Source organism: Hipposideros armiger, unplaced genomic scaffold, assembly GCF_001890085.2.
Source record: "Hipposideros armiger isolate ML-2016 unplaced genomic scaffold, ASM189008v1 scaffold_669, whole genome shotgun sequence".
Lineage (NCBI taxonomy): Eukaryota > Metazoa > Chordata > Mammalia > Chiroptera > Hipposideridae > Hipposideros > Hipposideros armiger.
Window position 1 is genome coordinate 110,930 of NW_017732019.1, and position 9,277 is coordinate 120,206.

General features: G+C 34.4%; 1 pseudogene; it reads right to left on the bottom strand.

Annotated features, from left to right (window-relative positions):
- Positions 1-838: 838 nt before the first annotated feature.
- On the bottom strand, positions 839-8,753 carry LOC109372863 (nucleophosmin pseudogene; annotated as a pseudogene).
- Between the last annotated feature and the right edge of the window lie 524 nt (positions 8,754-9,277).

A 9,277-nucleotide genomic window follows, 5' to 3' on the forward strand; every position in this document is an offset into this window, starting at 1 on the left:
GAACTACCATTGTCAAAGTATTACATATACAAATTACACATTACCCATTTCAATTGTAGTAAACCTATGTAGCACAGTTCAGAAGGCATCTCTAGGAGCTTCAATAGTATAAATAAAATTACAAGAACATTAGTTTTGTTGTGTAAGTCACAGGCTATAGTGGTGAACTGAAAGAAGACTGGGTAGGATGTGTATGGACATGTTAAAAAATTTTACTGAATAAAATTCTGATATCTTCTCTATTCGCTCTCCTTTCTTCTTAACCTCTTTTATTTCTTTTTCCTTCTTTCTCCCTTTAAACATTTATGGCATGCCTACTATAAAATTGGAGCCATGTGAAATAACTGGGACTTGTTTTTAATCTCTAAAAATATCAATTTCCTCTGATTAGATATTATACATTGGAGGCAATCATGACATTTAATCTCCACTATATTTTTATATGGTGAGTGCTACTACCCCCATTTTTATACACAGACACACACACACACACACACACAGACACACACACACACACAGACACACACACATTTGAGCAAGTTACTTAAGCCTCAAAGAATTTATTTATTTTGACTTTATTAAAATAATGTTTTTATCTCACATGTATATTTTTGGATCCCATCATTTCCATTTGTCTGAACATCACTACTATTATAACATGCCATACATACTTAAAACCAAGCAGAGGGTTCTTTAAAAACTAAACAGGCATTTTAGACAACACATTCTTGACAATATTTACCAAACACAATAGGAAAGTTCTCACTCTGCATTATAAAAAGGAGAGCTATACAGCAACTGTTACAGAAATGAACTAAGATAAAACATTTTAACAAACTATTTAAAATATTTTCTTTAAGAGACTTCCTCTACTTCCAGAGATCTTGAATAGCCGCCTGGTCAGTCACCCGGAGTAATTCTTCACATAGTTGATGAAGTTGGCTTCTTTTTAAGAAGAGAGCTATCTTTTCTTATAATTACTTGCATTTTTGCTTTGATGTCTTCTACAGAACTATATCTTCACAGTGTGTTAGGAGTTTTTCGTTTTGTTTTTTGTTTGTTTTTTTGTTTTTTAGTATTCTTGACCTTTAGATCTTAGTGTGAATGATTTTGGGTCTTTCTCATTCTGGTTTGATTTTTACATTTTGGCTGATGTATTCCATATAGATTCCTGTACTGTAGCTTTTTCTTCGGCTTCTTTATCATCAAAATCATCATTATCATCATCTTCAGCAAATTTTACTTTTTTTTTCTGTGGAAACATGGTACCACTTCCAGGAGCAAATCGCTTTGCACATATCCTTAGGAGTTTCACATCTTATCCTCTTTTTCTTCTGACCCTGCAGCTTCCTTCACAGCTCCAAAGTGTTGTCCACTGATATGTACACACCCTAACCACACTGAGCTCTAAGGCCACAAGGGGTGTTATTTCAAGCCCCCAAGGGAAACCACTGGCTCTACAGATAATGTTCAACGCTGCCAGTGTTACCTGAATTGGACTGCCTTCGTAATTCATTGTCTCTGCTTCAAAAATGTGCAATTCATCCTTTGCACCAGCCCCTAAACGACTGTTTTTAATGATAACTAGTGCTCATTTTCATCATTTTCTACTTTACAGTGATGATCTTTGTCGGTCTTCAGTGCACAGCAGGTCTAAAGGCTGAAAGTCCATGATTGGGGCGCCAGCATGCTCAGGTGAGGGCTCTCTTCCAGGTTGCAGATTTCTTGTTTAATATCTTCACATGGTGGAAGGGGCTTAAACCCCAAAGAATGTAAACACTTTTCAAAAGGGTACATCAGCTAGTCAGAGCTGGAGCCCCACTTAGCACTGAAAGCCTGTTTGACACCAAATTACACATAGTTTATCTTCGTTAATGCTGGGCGTTTATGTCATGCGTGGTTTGCATTTATTTTTAATTGCAGAACATCACTGTGTCACGTTTTTACCATTCACTCATTCTTTGTTCATTCACATTTATTCAATGCTTTCTGGTGGCACACTAGCAAATGTGTAATAACCTGCTTTCTGGGGGAAAAGCCTTTTCCATGCCTAATTCTATGGTATAAATACTCCCGCTGTGCCTGATTTCAAATTAACACAAAACAGCCTGTACAGTTCCTGAAAATCTAAAAACCAACTCTCTCAAACCAGCATGACTCAGACTCAGCACACTACAGATTCCTTTCCATATACCAGGCACTTTGTTAGGCATTAGAGAAAAAAAAGAAATAATGAGCTTTCTGCCTTTGCATAATCCAGGGTCTAGTAAAGGAAAATGATAATCTAGAGCATAAATTATCATAACTTTTTGAAAACTTGGTAGTTCTCAAATCTATTATCTTCTTTAATTTCTCATCTTATAGATGACTATTTACAATACTGTTCACAGTTGAAGGTTATTTTAATCTCTCTCAAAACCATAATGTAAGTAATTAAAATTTACCCTAGTGGTTAGCCAAAAAGATTGTAAATCAAATCTACTTTAAAGCCTTTTATTCTCATTTCCTGTGAACAAAAAATTCCTTAACATTAGTTCATCTTGTATATTTTCCCTAATGCAACTTTTACTAGCTCTATAATGAATTAGAACATAATTAAATGGTAGCAACTACCCATGTTACATTTGATAATTACTATAATCATGCCATCATCCTTCTCTGTATTGATGTATTTTCCCTACAACACATCAAGAAAATTATTTACTTCTAAGATGATGAACGACTTACAATAATTCAGAGAGGTATTATGATGCTAGATAATAGGGTGAACTCAAATTTCACTTCAAATAGAAACATAACCTGTTCTATATGTTGGCAGATGTAGATTTTACACTTAAAAACACCATTTAAATTTTGAAGACACCAAATGGGGGCTCTGATTAGGAAAAGCCTAACATTATTGACAAAAGATGCCTTAGATATGTTTTACCCCTGAAACACATAATGTTCTATAATTTTTTTAAGAAAGCCATTGTTATGGGAAAAAGCCAATTTCACTTACCCAAAATGTTGATGGTTTAAAGGCAGCCTCAAAGACAAATTAGTAAATAATTTTAAATATGAAATGAATGATTCTTTTGTGTAGATAGTAAGTAAAAAAGAAAAAAGTGTTTTATACTTTTGTGTGTGTGTGTGTGAAAACTATTAGTAGAGCATCATAAATCCAACACTGTGAGTCTGATGATCTGTAATGTGAAAGAGACAAAGTTTCTGCAGGTAGATGTAACCCCTTTTTTGATGCAGAATTGTCTTCCTCACCGATGATACCAAAGACCCCTTAGGAGCAAAATATTTATTATCAGGCTTCTAGAATCTTATATGTAAGCCAATTATTATATGCTGAACAATTGGTCTTACACATATGTGTATCACTAGTTTTTAAAAATTATACCAATGCTGTCTGCATATACATTTACTTAAATGTATTGCTGTAATCAGAATAGCTTTTGATACTGTTTTTGTCTGAAGTTATGGTTACTAGGAGTCCAACTACTTGGAGTCTACACAATTTTTATAAGTTAATTTCAATATTAAAAAAACCCGGCAATCATTAAAGATGGTTGGTAGGACAGTTATGATCAAACAGTATGCAAACTTGATGTTTTTTCAACAAACATGTCTTGAGCTAATTACTATGTTTTACAAGGAATGTTCAGCCACAGCCTTACCCTGGAGAGAGTCTAATGGAAGACAGAACATGAACAAGTATTTATGAGAGAAAGTGATGACTGATTTGTTACATGTACAAGGTGTATAATGAAAACATGGGGGAGAGAGTAGGTAATGAAAGACATGACTTCCAATCTTGAAACACAAGATTTATCCTATCAGAAAAGTGCAGAAGGATCATTTGACAGAAAAATAAAAAGCAAAGATTCTCCTTCTTATGAAAGGCTCTGGTTTTCAGTTTGTGGACACAGACAGGTTTGTAACTGAGCATCTCCGATGGGTCATATTCTCTAAACTCTCCTTAGATGTAACTTCACGTGGTTGGAATTTCTTGTGTAATCTACTCAATAGCATTAAAACAAGATTTTTCCTTCCTAGTAAAACTGTCAGCTTATTTACTTTCACACAGATAAATAAAGTTATGTTCCAGAGCAAAATGCATTAGTTCTGCCCACACCTGTTGGTGGGTGAATCATGAACAACAATCAGATTTTAGCTTAGTCTACTTTTTACATTTGCTGAGTTTGGACTTGATTTTGAAGTATTTTATCATATTGTTATTCTCATGATATCCGACAACTACACAAGCAGTAAAGATATTTTAAGAAGATATATGAAGAGCATAATTTTTATGGAAATAAGAACTGAGAAAATTGTACTTGAAAGTGGTGAAAGTGACAAATATGTTACATATGTATCAGATAAACCATTGGTGAGTGGCAGTAGTTCAGAAGGTCTCATGGTGATTCATACATAGGCTAACCACATGTCCCCGTGTGCCAGGGACAGTCCCAATCTACATCTGTTGCCCTGATGTCTTCCTGGTTTGGCATTTGTCCCAGACGTTTCATTTTTCAACAACGCTAATTTTTAATACTTGCATTCAAGCAGCCTGGTATGAGTTTGGGAGTTCTCCACTCTGTACTGTGAGTGTCTGCCATCATCTCTCTTAGTATGTGTGAGACATATGTTCAGGGAACAGAATTCTCACTTCAACCAGGAGTTAAATTTAAAGGCAAGCAGCAATTCTTTATATTTTTCCCCAACTCTTTTCAAATGCAACATAACTTTAACTTAACTCTTTAGGATAGAGCATGCTGTGCTCTTGCTGATAAAATCAAGGACATTCAGAAACCCCTCACATCTCTTTTGAAGATGGGAGAAGGATTGGTGCTGCTTCCCCTGCTGACCCACTTGGTGGAGCCTCCACTTTCAGCATGGCCACGGCCAATTCCATGGCCTTGAGACGCCCAAGCCACCAAAATGTTTGTCAGCAAGACCAATAAAAATTGTAGGAAATGTTGGAAAGGTATATGTGAAATCTGAGTGAAAAATAGAGTCAAACCAGCAAGTGATAGAATAGCCTGATGTCTGTTGCTTTTATTGTTATATGGTGTAAAACTATAACTCATATTGTTTTTATTTTACAATAAATCATTTCAGGAAAAATTAATGAAAAAAGTACATGTTGAATGAAAATTAATAATTGGATTGCTGCTTCTCAAGAAAGTTGGTGGTGTAACTTTCACAAAATATATGTCATTATTCTCCATCCACCTTGGGAATTTTAATAATATCACTGGTCATGTAAAACTGGAGAACGCACGTCTGCTTAACAAAAAATCTCCATGGACTTCAAGTATTATAGTTAATTTAACATGACTATACACGAGGGCCAAGATTTATAAGAGTTAATACATGTAGCAATAGAAGATGTGTCTACATAACATTCTATGAAATTCGCCTTTTTATTTAGATCAAATTACTATCCTAAGTTAATCTTGCTCACTTTTGATTCTAAGTTTTCAAGTGCAAGGACAAAATGTAAAGTGACAGCTGTTAATTTATTGGCTTGAATAGCACAAGAACTTGCAAACAGTTAAATAAACCCACTTTTTTTTTCACACCTGCTCCTGGCCAGTCCCACTGCAGCCTATGCTTTGCCTGCGACTCACAGCAGCCCAGCTCCAGGTCGAGCTGTTGTTCACCATCTTAGCTGTAGAGGGCGCAGCATCACTGGCCTTCATGTGGATCTGAGCCAGGGGCCCGCTGCTCAGAGCTGGCTTCACAAGCTAACTCTTAACCAACGCGCCACTTGGCCAGCTCCAGTGAGCCGACTTTTATACTAGTATCATAGACTCATCAAATAGAAAGTTAATTGCAAAAGTAGTTTCATTTAGTTTTTCCTTCAATCCATGGAATCAACATAGAGCTTTAAAGTTTATTGTGTCTGTGTTAGTTAGGGTTTTCCAAAGAAACAGAACCAAACGGATATGTGTATATATATAAAGAGAGATTTATTTTAAGAAATCAGCTTACATAATTGTGCATGCTTGGTAAGTCAAAACCTGTAGGGTAGGCTGGCAGGCTGGAGACTCAAGGAAGAGTTGAAGTTCAAGTACAAAGGCAATGTGTTGTCAGAATTCCTTCTTTTGTGAAGGAGGCCAGACTCTGACTATTAAGGCCTTCAATTGATTGGATGAGGCCCACCCACATTATGGAGGATAATCTGCTTTACTCAAAGTCCACTGGTTTAAAAGTTAATCTCATCCAAAAAACACTTCCACAGAAACATCTGGAGTATTTGATCAATGGACACCAATTGATCAATGATCAAATCAAAAGCTGGACACCATGGCCCAGACAATTTAATGCATAAAATTAACCATCACAATGTTGAAAGTAAAACATTTTATATTCTTATGAATGTTATTATTTTCCATTAAAATATTGACCATTGAAGATAGTAATATAAATACTAATTTTCCTAGAGGTAAAAATAATATTCTTACTACATTAGTAATTCTATGGAGCCGGACATTACCTGTAATTGGTCATGGTAAACACATCATTCATATTTGTGCTTAATCTACATGCAATATTTTACCAAGCAATGGGGAAGCCATGGTTGTTAGAAACTCAACTACACAATTCATGTTAAAGAATTTGAATACAAAATTTACTTTAACTTGAAAGTAGGCACTTCACCTTGCTTCTTGGATTCTAAAATTCAATCAGATTTTAGAAATGTTTGCTACTTTGAAAAGTTACTTTGTAAATTATCCTAAATGTTCTATGATAGTAGCAATTTCTAATTTGGGGGCAGATGAGTTTTTCATCTGTATTTTGGTTCCAGTTTGTTTGAAATTACTGGAGATGTTGAATAAAATCATTCAACAAATAGAAAAAAAAACTTAGCCTTTGATGCTTTTAATGTATTTGTTATTTAAAACAAAGTTTGAAAAGAGGGAATGTTGAAATTTATACTTATAAAATTAAGGGAGGAACTAAATAAAGGAAACATAAAGAACATAGAAAATAACAAGATTTAATTTTAAAATTCTTCAATTGTGCCTTGAAATGTGCAAAGTATATTTTGATAAAGTGAAGCTATTTTTTTTTTTTGGAGAGAGAATTTATTTTTAAATTGCTATATTTATGATCAATGGCAGAATGGAATAAAAAATGAGAAATCCAATGATTTTGAAGTATCAATATTTAGAAAACCAATAAAATAATTATTACTAGAAAAAAGTATCATAATAATATTTGTTGAAAAAGAAGCTAGAAGAGAGGCAAACAAAAACCAAACCTAATGAAAAATATTGGGTTGAAATATTTTGTTATATTTTAATGTGAAAAATTAATATAGAGAATATTTTCTATTTAAAAGAGTTTACTCTGAGTTTAGGAGGGAAGTTAGCATACGTTAAAACAGTATTTTTTCAATTAAAAATATAATGGTGTACAGAAGAGAGTCAATTGAAAGTGTCAATAATTTCAGGGGCTGGCCGAGTGGCTCAGTTGGTTAAGAGCTCGCTCAAGAGTTTGAGCTCTGAGCAAAAGCGGTTCGAGTCCAGCCCGAGCTGAGCAGCCGCTGAGCTACCAACAGGTAGCAGGATGGCTCAGCTAAAAAAAAAAAAAAAAAAAAAAAGTGTCAATAATTTCAAATTTATTAACCATAAAATGAAACTTTGACGATTACATATTTTTAAGATTTCATATTTTTATGAAAAATAATAAGATAAGACCCTATTACAAATGAACGTACTTTTCAGAAATATACCAGCAGTATGGTATGATGACACTGGTACAGACATAAATTTGATTAAAATATGAAAATGTATACCAAGTATAATTAAACTGCTTATGCTATGTTTTTACTATCCAGATAATCAATATAAAGCAGATTTTTTTTGCTTTAATAAAACGAACATGCTACTTTTATTTTTAGAAAGAATTTTATGTCTGAAAATTTTTTAATATAAATATCATATAGGTCTGTAAAAACAATCTAATGTATTGGTCAATAAATAAATATTCTAAAAGTTACTCAATTTCAATATTTTAATATCCTTTTCATTTTTTCAAATGGCCCTATTTGGTTGATAAATAATGTAACACATATTATGTGAAGAACTCTATCTCTAAACCAAAAATCGTTAGTGACAGAGCATCCTCTAAGTGACAAAATATTTTTTTTAAATGTCCAAATTTTTGGCTCCAGGATTGTTAACAATATCCAATGTCTTATTATCATGCCACTAATTCAAGAAAAGTTTGGAAATTAGTTTCAGAATAAGGACAGAATTGTTGCTTAAACTTTAGTTGCAACCCATAAATATATTTTTATTGGTATTCCTATTAATAGTTCCTAATTTTTTATGAAAAATGCTGTCTGTCAGATGCTTCAAGTGCTTTGCCTTCCTTTACTCTCGCAACCTCATAAAGTACGTACTCCTTTCATCCCTTTTAGAAATAAGAAAACAAAGCATAGAGAGGTTTGGTGACAAGTCCAAGGTCACAAAAGTGGGAACTTGTGATGCAGCCCAGGTGAGCATTCTCTCTACTGCTCCTTGGAAACAACACAACAAAGTGAATGGTGAGCACTAAATGGGTAGGGGTCCTTTTTCAAAGACAAACTTATCAATGTTAGGATACAACATTTATGTGTAGCTATAAAACATCACAGGACCGGCAGGTATAACCCTCTCTTCATCACTTTGAAGGACCCTTAAACATACCTGCCTTTTGATGAGCACATGTGTTTCTGAGTGCAGGTGTCTCCATAATACACTGCTCATTTTTCAGACATGACTTCATGTGGGATGGAAGGGATTTTTGAGGTGGTTTTTCCCATTATCTGAAATCATCTGAACTGGAGGAGAGCTAACAAACCTTGTACATGGGGTAAAGAAGCTCATGGCCAGCATTCTCTCCTTTAGATGCTAAATTACCATTGCATCATCTTTTAGGCGAAACATATTTTTTCTCTCTCCCTCAAACCTCAAGAAGTCACTGACTTAAGAATACAACAGATGACCAGCATGTACTTATTGAACATTTTTAAGACTCACAACATGATTTGATAAGAACTTTTGCCCAAGTTCCAGCAGGTAGAGCATCCTCTTTCAGAGCCATCAGAATGTTTTAGGCTTGTACTGGCCCCACTTCTACACCGCACTCCTGATTAAACTTAGATTGTATTCTCATTAGCACTCACACAATTGAGTTCTTGGTAAAAATGCAAGCCTCTGTTTGCACCCTTCTTTTCTGAAGCCTTATCTCCTCTCTAGCAGCACTTACTCCATATCCCCTGAACTCTCTT